Source organism: Dreissena polymorpha, chromosome 13 (genome assembly GCF_020536995.1).
Source record: "Dreissena polymorpha isolate Duluth1 chromosome 13, UMN_Dpol_1.0, whole genome shotgun sequence".
In the NCBI taxonomy this organism is placed as follows: domain Eukaryota; kingdom Metazoa; phylum Mollusca; class Bivalvia; order Myida; family Dreissenidae; genus Dreissena; species Dreissena polymorpha.
The window spans coordinates 4,885,709-4,898,809 of record NC_068367.1 but is presented as its reverse complement, the minus strand read 5'-3'; the positions used below and the strand labels follow the sequence as shown (position 1 = coordinate 4,898,809).

The window sequence follows — 13,101 nt, the reverse complement described above, 5'->3', positions numbered from 1 at the left end:
AATATAAATTAAAATATCGTTACAAGAACACAAGTGTTTCACACGATGCCATTACAAAGTACACATGATAAGTTATTAGTAAAAAAACAACATAAGCCGAAATAAAAAATAAGACAAAGTTGGATGTGGATTATGGCACCGCAATAAATTGCCAATTTCATTTATCCGTGAGACATGGGATGCTTAATGCAGCGATCAATGAACGCACCAGTGGTGTTTAATGACTTAACGCCATTTTATTTATGCTAAATACATTTTATTTATTTCTTAATTTAGGGATCATTTAAAACTCTACATTTCAATAATTTGCTGTTTAAACAGTATACACTCGCAAAATGTTATTGATAAATTTGCGATGGTATGTGTTTTATTTGCCTAAAATAACTCAACTAAACCGGTACTAAAGTACAAACACAATTTATGAAACAATCACCTACACGACCCAAAATAACAAATATTTCTTATATATATTTTAGTCTTAAATGATTGTGTTTTCCCTATATCTTTCAGCTTGTTTTCTAAATCAAAGACACACAAGCAGCTTTCTGGTCTAATGATGTGTACTTCTCCCTTCGAGAAAAATACTAAATCATTACTACAGCAGTGTCAAAGATAATTGTAAACAATTAGGAGCTATTCTAGAGCCTCCAAAATGGCCCATTACTGTTACATTCAAGTTAATCAGTATTCCATTCTCACCAATTACAGCACTTCACTGGAAATTGACAAACCTTTTTTGAACATTAACAACATAACGCCCCCTTGGTGCAAAAAGGTACCATGTGACATTGAAATAAGAAGGCACATGGTGCTTTTTGCACCAACGGGGCGATATTTTCTCTCTGTATTTGTAAGCCTTGCAGTAGAGCCTAGAATATAACATCAAAACGTCTTCGCCTGTTGGAGCCCAACAATTCGACCGAATAAAATGTATGTGGCGGTCGCTATATTTACTGACTGTTTCAATTGCGGTTGAAGAGTCCTTTGTGAACAGTTATAGACATTATCTTATCAACCGCAAAGACAACATTGTTTTATTTATAATATCGAGCACTCCTAAGACGGATATCGGAATAGCTAAATCAGATTTTTTCTCAAATATTCAATTAAACCTACATAAAGATGAATCGATCAATCCATGAACTACTCTTAAATGAAACATTTCGAGCGGAATACCTTCAAATATTTACCACATATTACTTATTATTTAAACGTTTCATGTAGGCTCATAACATAAAAAATTATTGATTATCACACAAAATAAGCAGATACTCATTGCAAAAGAAGAAACAACAACAACTGTATCTTGATTATTGTAAGAAAATGGAATTATTTTTGAAATTCGTACGTCTGCTAGATGTAGCTTACGTTATATGTATGCTTTTTTCATTTATTTAGATAAATAACAACAGTAAAACAATATTGGTTCTATGTTAACATCAGCCTTAATGCTTGACATTTACAGCTTACATATTGAAAAGACAATTAACATTGGATAAGGGCGTTGTCACAACGAAATTAAAGCTCTGAAGGCACTGAAGTTGTTCGCAGTTGTCGTCCTTGATTAGCTTGTGCGCATTGCACAGGCTAATCAGTGTGCACAGGCTAATCTTATTTGACATGCATTAAGCCCCGTTTTCCCTGAAAGCAGCCAATATGTACAGATTTTAATGATAAACACTGGCCAATGTCGACTTACAAGCTGGTAAATACACCCACTGCAGTAGTAAAGCAGACGCTCCTAAGCATGCGTCGTCTGCAGTGCAGACAGGCAGCGGTAATCGTTCCTAGCAGAGTGAGTGTCAGTCCTTAGCGTAGCTAAGCAAGCGAAGCACATACTGATTTGCAAAACATGCTCTGTAAATTTAGTCGACCGCTAACGCGACCAACTATAACGGTCTTACTTTAACCAACAATGCTAATTCCACATCACCGCCAGTCCAAGCACGGCTTACTTGACAATCTGCAAGTTGTCATGTACTTTACTAATACAATTACATGCATAACTGTTCTACCCGCTTGTAGCAACATAAGGGTTTCGCTTCAAATCAGGTTTTGTTTTAGCTGACGATATGCAATATAGCATTGTTAGCAGAATTACATACATGCTCTAATACAATGAAGGTAATGGCGCAAGTACTGCATTAAGGGTTTTAATTTTTAAAGCAATTGTAAATTTACCGTACACTCCGAAACACAGGTGGTTAGCGTGTGGCTATGATATTAATTAGTGAAAACATCATTTTGAATGATAAATAATCATATTATAACGAAAAATTAACTTTTCTGAAAAAAAAATAGTTCACTATCAAATATATATATAACAAGGTATGCAACTCAAAATCAGCCCAAAACGGGGTGCATCGCTTTGAACAGCCATATCTTCATAAATTTTGCAGCGATTTTCACGATCTCGGTCTTATTCAACGCAGAAATGAATTTCCTTTCTGGAAATGTATATGTCTTGCAATATTTTAACAAATGCTGGGTCAACTTTTAAGAAATAACACGATACACAACACGCATGACCCAGTTGACAGTGATCATGCTGTCTTTAAGACTGAAATCTTCACGGAGTAAAGGGCAACTTCCCTACAAAGTTCATGTAGTTCGATACCATAATTCAATAAAACGTATGAAAAAACATTATTACCGTTCTTGTTGTTACATTCTGCATCAAGGCTAACTGTCCAGCGCCGTTTGAAACCTTTGTTTACATACATTTCAACTAACTGACATTTTAAACATACGAGTGATTTCATTGGTCCAATGCGGAGGTGTGTCTTTACGACTGGAGATTTCATTCATAAAGAATACATGATCACTGTCAACTGGGTCATGCGTGTTGTGTATCGTGTTATTTCTTAAAAGTTGACCCAGCATTTGTAAAAATATTGCAAGACATATACATTTCCAGAAAGGAAATTCATTTCTGCGTTGAATAAGACCGAGATCGTGAAAATCGCTGCACAATTGATGAAGATATGGCTGTTCAAAGCGATGCACCCCGTTTTGGGGTGATTTTGAGTTGCATACCTTGTTATATATATATTTGATAGTGAAATTTTTTTTCTTCAGAAAAGTTAATTTTTCGTTATAATATGATTATTTATCATTCAAAATGATGTTTTCACTAATTAATATCATAGCCACACGCTAACCACCTGTGCTCCGAAACTGTGACCTCATCAATCCAGGTTTCGAATTGGATCTTTATGACTCCATAACCAAGCGTCGTAATTGAATTCGTGGAAAAAAAGTACTTACATCTGACAAAACATTAAACATATAATCTAGACATTTCATTTCAAGCTTGAATCTTTCATTATTGTCTAATGTAAAAGCATCCCAGTTTCCTTGAATATTGAGGACATTTTTGTGTTAAAACATATGCAGAGCGGCAGCTACAATATACATATATGCATCGCGCATTGTTTTTCACTACATGTTTTCATTTCGAGACGCATATAGAATGCATAGAGGCATGTAAAATTATTTCATATATCATAAATGTCCAACTTAATTGATTCGGATTAGAAAAGATTTTTAGACACAAGTACACTTGTACCATGTTCTAAAGTTATTAAACTAATTGGCATTCTTCTTTTCTTTCCACATCGAATTGTGTCGCGGTTTTTTAAGAGTTTCATGTCATCTGAGGGTTATAAATAAATGTCAGAAATATACATATTCTTGTTTTCTTTTTCATCGACGCACGTGTTAAAATGTGTGTGTAAAAGAATGTTTAAATGTTTCACGTTTTTTTTATAACTGTCGACTTCAAGTTTTGAAAAATTGCCGTGTCAACGAAATTGGCGAATTTCTGAAGTATCATTAATCCCCATGCGTCCTTTATCCCGTATCACTTTCATATCATATACATGTACATAGTGTTATAGTGTTATAGTGTCTCTCATAGTACATATGTATTTTTCACTTACGTTTGCGCCTATTTGGGTTTGTGGTAAATGGCAGTGAACTCGCTTATTCGTTTTCGAAATCAAAATAGTATATAATCATAACATTAAAAAAATGCATGTAATTTTTCCAAGTCATATGTTATTGTGTATTTACTAGTGTGTCTTGACCATACCACTGAGAAAGTTTTATTCATTTTAAAGACAAAAAATGGACTCTTTTCCGTTTGTTTTTTTAATATCATATAAGGTCGACAATTGAATTATTGTTTTCATTTCTCCCGTTTCGTCAACATCAGGTGTTAAAGGGTAAGATGTAGTTGGTAGAAAATGATGAACGGACAAATGGACACCCCGGGGGACGACGGACAAATGGACACACCGGGGGACGACGGACATCATGGTACTCAAAAGCTCAACAACGCTTAGTTCCTGTCGGCTTTCAAGGGAAGCCTCAACAACGCTTAGTTCTGGTAAGCTTTCAAGGGAAGCCTCAACAACGCTTAGTTCTGGTTGGCTTTCAAGGGAAGCTTCAACAACGCTTAGTTCTGGTTGGCTTTCAAAGGAAGCATAACAACGGTTGGGAGAGAAATTCACGCGCTTGTAAATGTGTGAGAAAAGTTTCAGCCTTCTAGCAGCAAAATGTGTTTAGTCATTTGCGATATTAAAATATTAGAAAAGACATGTGTTGAAATACACATAAAATATTTAGGCTTCTGTAAAGTATTTTTTATTTACTACAAGACAAGTACGTTTGTTATTTTGACTGATGTTATTTGTTTACCTTCTTTATTCAACCAACTAAAAAAATGACAAAAACGCTTAACCAAAAAAAATTAACTCGATCTACTTTTGGAGATGCTAGTTAAAAAAACAATTTTTGGCGTACACGTAAACATGATATCCAACTTTATAATTAACAAAATCGCTGTTTATAGCTTGCCGCAAGAACTGATTTAATATACGGTAACATATCAGTACATCCGGATACTGTTTACCTGCCGTTGTTTATTTCAGTCGCATCGGCTCATCTTTCAAACTTATCAACTTACAGAAACGCTATGCGAGTAAGTCGCATTGTTGGTTGGTTTGTTGGTGTAGTTGGATTTTCATCCATTTTTCAACAAAATTTTTCATTAATTTTACGGCGGTCAATCAACCCATCCACACTTTTTCGCGGGTTATATTGCTGATTATCAATCCATAGTCCAACTTGTTGATGCTCTCAAATATAAAGCTACTTTTTGTATTGGTAATATTTGGAATTTAGCCCATATTAAAAGTATCTCTTAATTCGTTGCGCGTCTTATAAATAAGACATCAACCCCCTGTGATCAAGAGTTAACGTAACGATGCCACTTTGGATGCCGGCTTTGAAGTTTTGAACGATGATTTTATTGTTGAGCAGTGAAAGTTAATTGCTATGACTGCATGCGAATCTTTACCTCTCATATCGATATAAAAGTAAACAGCATATAGAGAATAACAAGTTACTGCCTGATCTTTTTGTAATATATCAGGCAAGGCTTAGAGTAATATAATTTATAATATTATTTTTTTCGTGCCGAGTGTTGTAATTTTAGTATATGATTTCAATTTAGACTGCTCTGTTTGATGCCATGTGGCATGGTGGGCATTTGTTATCAGAACAGGATACCAGTTGGTCATCATTTTGTAATAAAGATTAGCAAATCTGGTCTGTTCTGGTGCTCGCAGAGTCTGCTTGTCAAATATGTCAACACTTGCAATAATAAATACCAATTAAATGTTAGGTCCTTTCTGTGTCTGACCACACATCCAAATATGGGAGGGTGGACAGAATTGTATGAAAAGCCAGGTTGAGAGAGAGGCTGGGGAGAGTGGAATGGAACGTTGAGATGTAAAAATACAAGTAGTAATAGAGAGAGGGTGGCAGTTTGAGAGAGAATGGATTTTACTTAGATTATGAAGAAAGTTAACAAATAAACATTATTGGTATATATTTATTCTCGTAGTGTGTAAATAAAATGTAGAGAATATATGCTGTGTTTAGAAGTTATGAACTTTACCCCCCAACCCCCGAAAATTGAAACACGAGCCAGATACATTACATAAAGATCAGACAGTTAACCTGTTTATCATGCCGCTACGTCCCGTATTTTAAGGAAATAATGAAAAAATCGCTAAAAATCTGCAGTTTTAGCGGGAAAGAATATGACTTTTGTCGTTTGATGTGTCAATAATGGCGTCATGAGCACGCGCGCGTACTATATGTATAAAATGTTGTTTGCTGTTTGTGTTGCATTTTGTGTTTAAAATGTGCAACATCTTGGTATCAAATTGTTTGTTTTGTTGGATCTGATTCGATTTTACTAAAATTGATTCCTTTATAGTTGATTCCGAATAATATGACCGTCCTCCACACATTACTGATATAAGAACTTCCTGTTGACCATGATATAACAAATATATCAGGCAATGTTATATCAGGCAAATATCAATGCGGTGGTATGATAACATTTATTGACGGGGTAGTTGAATGGCCTGCTAAAAGGCAACTCCAACATTCAGCTGTCAAACAAGGTGTAAGATCTTTGCTCATTATTGTCTAATACCGATGACATTAATTATTATTAATTAAGTCCGCCAATATACTTAATAACAAGTTCATCTGCAGGTTACACTGACCAACATGTGTGTCTGTTAAAAATATAGCGCAATGTTCTTAAAAAAAAACGTGAATATCATTATTATTTTGAAATGATATATTTATTGCATCATATATTCGTGTGGATTGTATTATGGTTGATGCTAAAAACACAATTTATCGTGAAATATAATCTACTGTGAGCCGCGTCATGCAAAAATGGGTATTATGCCATGTGTGAATAGAATCCGGGTAGTGTGGTCAGGAGCTACCATGTCCGTTTGTGAGACCAAGAACGCTTGCGTGACTTTTCCGCGGACTGGATAGCTACTTGTAAGACACGGTATATACGCATATTGCATAAGACCCATTTTCGCATGTCGCGACTCGTAGTTGCATGGCTTTAGCCTTAACACGAGTAAACCGAAACGATGTTTTCGGCAAGATGGTCTGCCTATTGGTGAAATATTTCGCTTGTTTTGATTGTAATCAATATATTTTAGTAAATATGCAAACTCGTCCGCTATGTTCTAACCTAAGTGACATCATTTACGTGTTTCTTTCGCTGACAAAAGCATACAGCGGTAATTATTAAATTAACTGAATTATCAAGATATGATACAATGGTACCTGTATGTGTATTTATCTATTTAAGCTTTTGCTATTTTTGCCAATAAATGAAACGTTACATGTAGATGGTAACGAATACGCTGTTTAAGACTAATAAAATAAGTGATAATTGCATTAAAATGATCATATGTCAAGATGTTTATGAGTCACTATTCTCAAGATTTTTCATTTAAAATTAACATGTATGATTTATAAGTCATCCATTTAAATTAATTTTTCAGTGATCTTTTCTTTACATACAACCGATTAAGGATTGATATACATTTCTCCAAAAATGTCTGTATTTGTCAAAACTGTTTAAAACAAATAATAAGTTTTAGAAAGTTATAATTCAATTCATGACTTTGTTTTATAGTTATAATTCACCATTTTTCGGAACCGTATAAAATAAAATGTACATTCAAATGTTGAACCAAAGAAGTGTGTTCAAGTCTACATCGATATTTTTACAGTGTCATAAAAAAAATTACCATAATGGCAAACGATGTCCACTGTTTCAATATTGTACGCAGATAAATCATGGATAGTATAAATGTGGCTTTTCATAGTTAATGGAAGAAAAAAATCACTTCTTACAGAGCCATATTAAATTAATCTATAAGAGTGTCCACTGCAGGCCCAGTTAAAACGGTATCATTTGTTTATTTATTTTATCTTTATACTATCCTACTTGATGGAAGAAATTAAATCATATAAAGGACAACGTTTATCAAAAACAAAAGATGACCACTAAAAAAATCGCCAAAACCTATTTAAAAAATATTAATCTTCTGAGTGATTAACCGAACGATAAAAACGATAACATGAACTCAAATACATATTTGTGAAATCTTAACCCTTTCAGTGCGGGAACCGGATTTTGAAGGCCTTTGCAAACAGTTTGGATCCAGATGAGACGCCACAGAACGTGGCGTCTCATCAGGATCCAAACTGTTTGCTATTCTGATAGTGTTCTTTGAAAAAAATCGAAGAAAATGCTAATTTTAGAAGTTCAGCAGAAGACATTTTAGCAGACGACAAATTTCCCAGCATGCAAAGGGTTAAAAAATAAAAAGCACACAGTACTATGCAATCTTTTGGAGGCAATACATACACAATCCGAATTAACAACGCGATTTAAGAACAATGTCAAGCCAATACCTCTTGATTAGAGGTAATTCCTGTGCGTAAAGTGTCGTCCCAGATTAGCCTGTGCAGTCCGCACAGGCTAATCAGGGACGATACTTTCCGCCTTAAGTGAATTTTCGTGTAGAAGAGACTTCCTTTAAACAAAAAATACCATAAAAGCGGAAAGTGTCGTCCCTGATTAGCCTGTGCGGACTGCAAAGGCTAATCTGGGACGACACTTTACGCACATGCATTGTGTCCAGTTTTCTCAGAACGCGTCTCATTTGAAATGAACCTGTTTAAAATGTAAACATGTTTTGTTATTCAACAAGTGCCTAACAGTCGCAAACACAAGACATTTACCTGCTCATATTACGTCTACATAATTTACATTTGGTTATTAAATTTCGCCTTTATGTCAGGCGTGTGACAATGTTACCATAACAGAAGAATATATGAGATCCATGGGGTTTTATATTTAGCAATTGTTCATTGTTCATCACGGTTATTTATCTTTTAAAAACTCTATTTTTGTACAGCAAACATCGTTTTACAATTAATGTGGTAATTTCATTTATTAATGGGACTTTGTACTCAAGTCTTTTAAGGACCGTACACGTGTTTGCTTTCTGCAGTTAAAGATATAACGATTTTGTGCAGTAAATATACAACATACGAAAAGGCCCGTGTAAAGATGGCGACCAGAAGTAGTTTCGAAATATCCGAATATTATCCATTTGAAAACATCACTAACATAATTCAAATGAATTAGGAGTGATTATGACCCGTTTCTTATGCGAGAAACTTTCGACTTATCTTCAATTGTTTTTTTTAACAATTTCATGGATGTTTTACCCTGTATTAAATAAACGGATAATCAGGGGAATATTGTTTTACATGTTCTCAAAAATGCAAAATGCAAAAATGCATTATGCGGCGTCTCATCTGGGTCTACGCTGTTTGCCAAGGCCTTTTTTTCTAGACGCTAGGCATAAATGGGTTAAAAGTAAAAACATAAAAAGTAGGTTGATTTTGCACCTTGCATTGACCATTAATTAGGCTAAACTGTCATGGTCACAGTGAGATAGTGACCTTTCATGCATTTACTTGTGTCCATCCCAACATAATTAAGGACTGAGCCTCGGGGGATATGTGGTACATCTGTCTATATACAAAACAGTGACCGTGTTCATCAAAATCGGCATTAACTCAAGCGACAACAAAAAGGTGTGTTGCTTGAGTTGTTAAACTGTCAAAATTACTATCTGCAGAACATGAACATGAATGGCGCGTAAAAGCGTAGTATTAACCTGGCATGGATAAGGGCATGCTCCAAACATACTATAAAGTATATAAAGGAATGTCAACTGTCCATATTGTGTTTACTGAACGTGCAACTGCACATCTATTCTGAAGCGATATCAGACGGATGGAATTTACAATTATACAAGCCCATGCTTCAAGATATTTAACATTATAAAGTGTACCTACAATTTAAATGCGGTGTAATACTTCGGGCCATGTTTTCTCTGTACAGAATATCACAACTATGAGCTTTGTCAAGCTGCTTCATGCATCGTCGACATATTTCAAACAGAATGAAATATAATGCAGACATTTATATTTATACATAAGTTGGTTATTAATCTATCATCAAGTTATCATTCTTTTCATGTATTTAACCCATTTATGCCTAGCGTCTAGAAAAAGGCCTTGGCAAACAGCGCAGACCCAGATAAGGCGTCTCATCAAGGTCTGCGCTGTTTGCTTAAAGGAATGTCTGTAAGAAATATTTTTAATAAAGAAATAAGTATACTAGACATCCCTTATTTTGGAAATAAATTGATCCAATTAAGAAGGTTGGGAGAGTCCAATGGGCATAAATGGGTCAATGTGTGTGTATTAGAGTAAAATTGTGTATTGCCCTGAACACGAAACAGTTGCAACTGTTATCAGTATCACTCTATTTAAACACCACGAAAGTATCTTTGACCTGATGACTTCATGGACTTAACCCATTTATGCCTAGTGGACTCGCCCATCCTTCTAAATTGGATCAATTTATTTCCAAAATTAAGGATGTCTAGTATATTCATTTCTATATATAGAATATTTCTACAGAAATTCCTTTAAGCAAACAGCGCAGACCCTGATGAGACGTGCGTCTCATCTGGGTCTACGCTGTTTGCCAATGCCTTTTTTCTAGTCGCTAGGCATAAATTGGTTAATCAGTCGCACAACTATATGAACTCACAATTAACAAACTGCTAAACAAATATATATTGAGTCGATCAGATACCCTACGATGTTCTGAAATTCCCTGAAATTATTGTTGTGCTACAGCAACTCTTCCAATTGATCATGGATACCAGCATTATACCTACTGTGTGGCGGAAATCTATTATATGTCCAATCTTAAAAGACTCGACAACTGATGCTCGTCTACCAGTGAACTATAGAGGCGTAAGCTTATTGTCCTGTGTCAGTAAACTATACAGTTCACTTATTAATAAGAGGCTCACACATTATCTAGACGATAACAATATTCTTGCCGAAGAGCAAAACGGATTCAAAAGCGGCCGCTCATGCGAGGATCACGTGTTCATATGCGACAGTATTGTAAGGGACAATAACTCTGCATTCGCTGCATTTATAGACCTGCGCAAATGTTTTGATTTTATCGACCGAGAAATGCTTATGTATAAACTTTTGCTAAACGGAGTTGACGGAAAACTTTATAACTCTATAAAAAGTATTTATAGTCAACAATATCGTGCGTGCGGGTTAATGGTCGTTTAACAGAGTGGTTCCAGTGTGACAAGGGCGTGAAACAGGGAGACAACTTATTGCCGACGCTATTCTCTGTCTTAGTCAATGACCTAGGAGCGGAAATCAACAACCTTGACCTCGGGGTCATGATCAATGAAACTTAAGTATCCATGTTACAATACGCCGATGATATAGTCCTTATCGCCAACTCGGAGGCCGATCTTCAGATTATGCTTAACCAAATGCATGACTGGTGTAAACGATGTAATCATCAATACAGAACAATCTAAAGTCGTGCATTTTAGAAAGGGGCGCACACAACGAACAGATACCGAATTTAAAATTGGATTAAATGTGCTTGAAATTGTAGACAAATATAAATATTTGGGCGTAGTAATGCACGAAAAGCGTGATTATAGTTTTCATTGTGAAATGCTTGCAAAAAGTGTCGAGAGAGCTCTCGGGTCTATTATAAATAAAATTCATAATATGAAGCAAGCTGGATTTAAAACCTGTGAAAAGCTATACAATTCTTGTGTGATACCTATATCGGATAACTGTGCATCCATTTAGGGATTTAAACACTTTCAATCAGCAGAAAATGTTCACCACCGGGCAATACGGTACTTTTTAGGTGTACATAGATTTACGCCTATATTAGCGCTACTGGGTGAAATTGGATTGTTACCGAGCATTTACCGTAGATGGCTTGCAATGATCAGGTTTTGAAACAGACTTGTAAAACTTGACGAAAATATATTAACCAAACGAGCATTTGATAGGGACTACAGTTCATCAAATAACAATAACTGGTGCAGTGATTTTAAAACGGTAGTGGCTAGCCTTAACCTTACGGATTATTATAACCGTAAACGTCCCATTCCAATGGATCTAGCTAAAGAAAACATGACTCAGTTTTACTCAATAATTTGGTCTAGAGACTAGGAACATGTTTCAAAGTAAAGAACATATAGAACCTTCAAAACTGAATTTTTTTGTGAAGAATATTTTACACTGAACTTAAAAAGAAATGAACGCGCTTTATTTGCACAATTCAGAACCGGAATTCTGCCACTTAGGGTCGAGACGGGAAGGTATGTGGGCGAAGCCCCCGAGCAAAGACGGTGTAGTGGACTGGTCGAAGATGAAACTCATTTTCTTGTTGAATGTGCTCTTTATGAAAACACAAGATCAGTTATATTTGGAAATATTTTGATCTCTGAAGAATATACTACATGTCAATCAAATAAAGATAAATAAATTGTGTTGGTTAAGCGTCATCCTAGAAAGTGTGCGAAATTTGTTGTTAATGCGTTTTATATCAGAAGCTGTATGTTATATTTGTAAAAATATCTGTTGTATGCAGTTGTGTCATTTTAAACTTTAAAATAATATAATATTGTAAATGAACTTTTAAGTACCATCTACGTATTACATATTTTTCAGAAATATGCCTTCTTAATTGGATAATTTTAGTACTATTGAAATTATTCTTATATTGATCTAACTTGGATAAACCTGAATGTATTATTTCTAATTTATTCATTGAATTCAGCATGTTGCTCAAATATTTTATTGTCCATTTGTATAATAATGATCACGTTATATGTTACATTGCCGTTAAGGTGACTTATAGGCCTATTAGGCCGGGTGTTCTTTTATGCATTGTATATATGTCTGTCAACACCTTGTACGTAAACACATGTCACTAAAATAAAAGATTATCTTATCTTATACTAGCAAAAATGTGTTACACAAGGATATGAACTGGTGTTTTTACTTGCTCCCTAAAACACAGATAAATGATTAACAAAACCTCTTCTCTACCCTACAAAAAACGTAATCAATGTTTATTCTCCTAAAGCGATTAGAAGCAAAATTCATATCTTTGCTCATAAAAATATGATTTCAAATGCAACCATTGGCATGCATGTGAACACGTGGCAATGTCCATAAAGAACTGAACGATGCAGAAAAACAACAGTTATAAACCCAAACTCATCCGCGATAAGGGTCTTGAAAACAAATGCAAACAAATCCTATGTGCTGAAA

The 13,101-nt window shown here is 35.0% G+C and overlaps 1 protein-coding gene across 3 annotated transcripts in view; it reads right to left on the bottom strand.

The window, feature by feature from the left end:
* LOC127855961 (calcitonin gene-related peptide type 1 receptor-like) overlaps positions 1-13,101 on the bottom strand; it is a 75,459-nt gene that overhangs the window by 40,626 nt on the left and 21,732 nt on the right. The window lies entirely within an intron of this gene.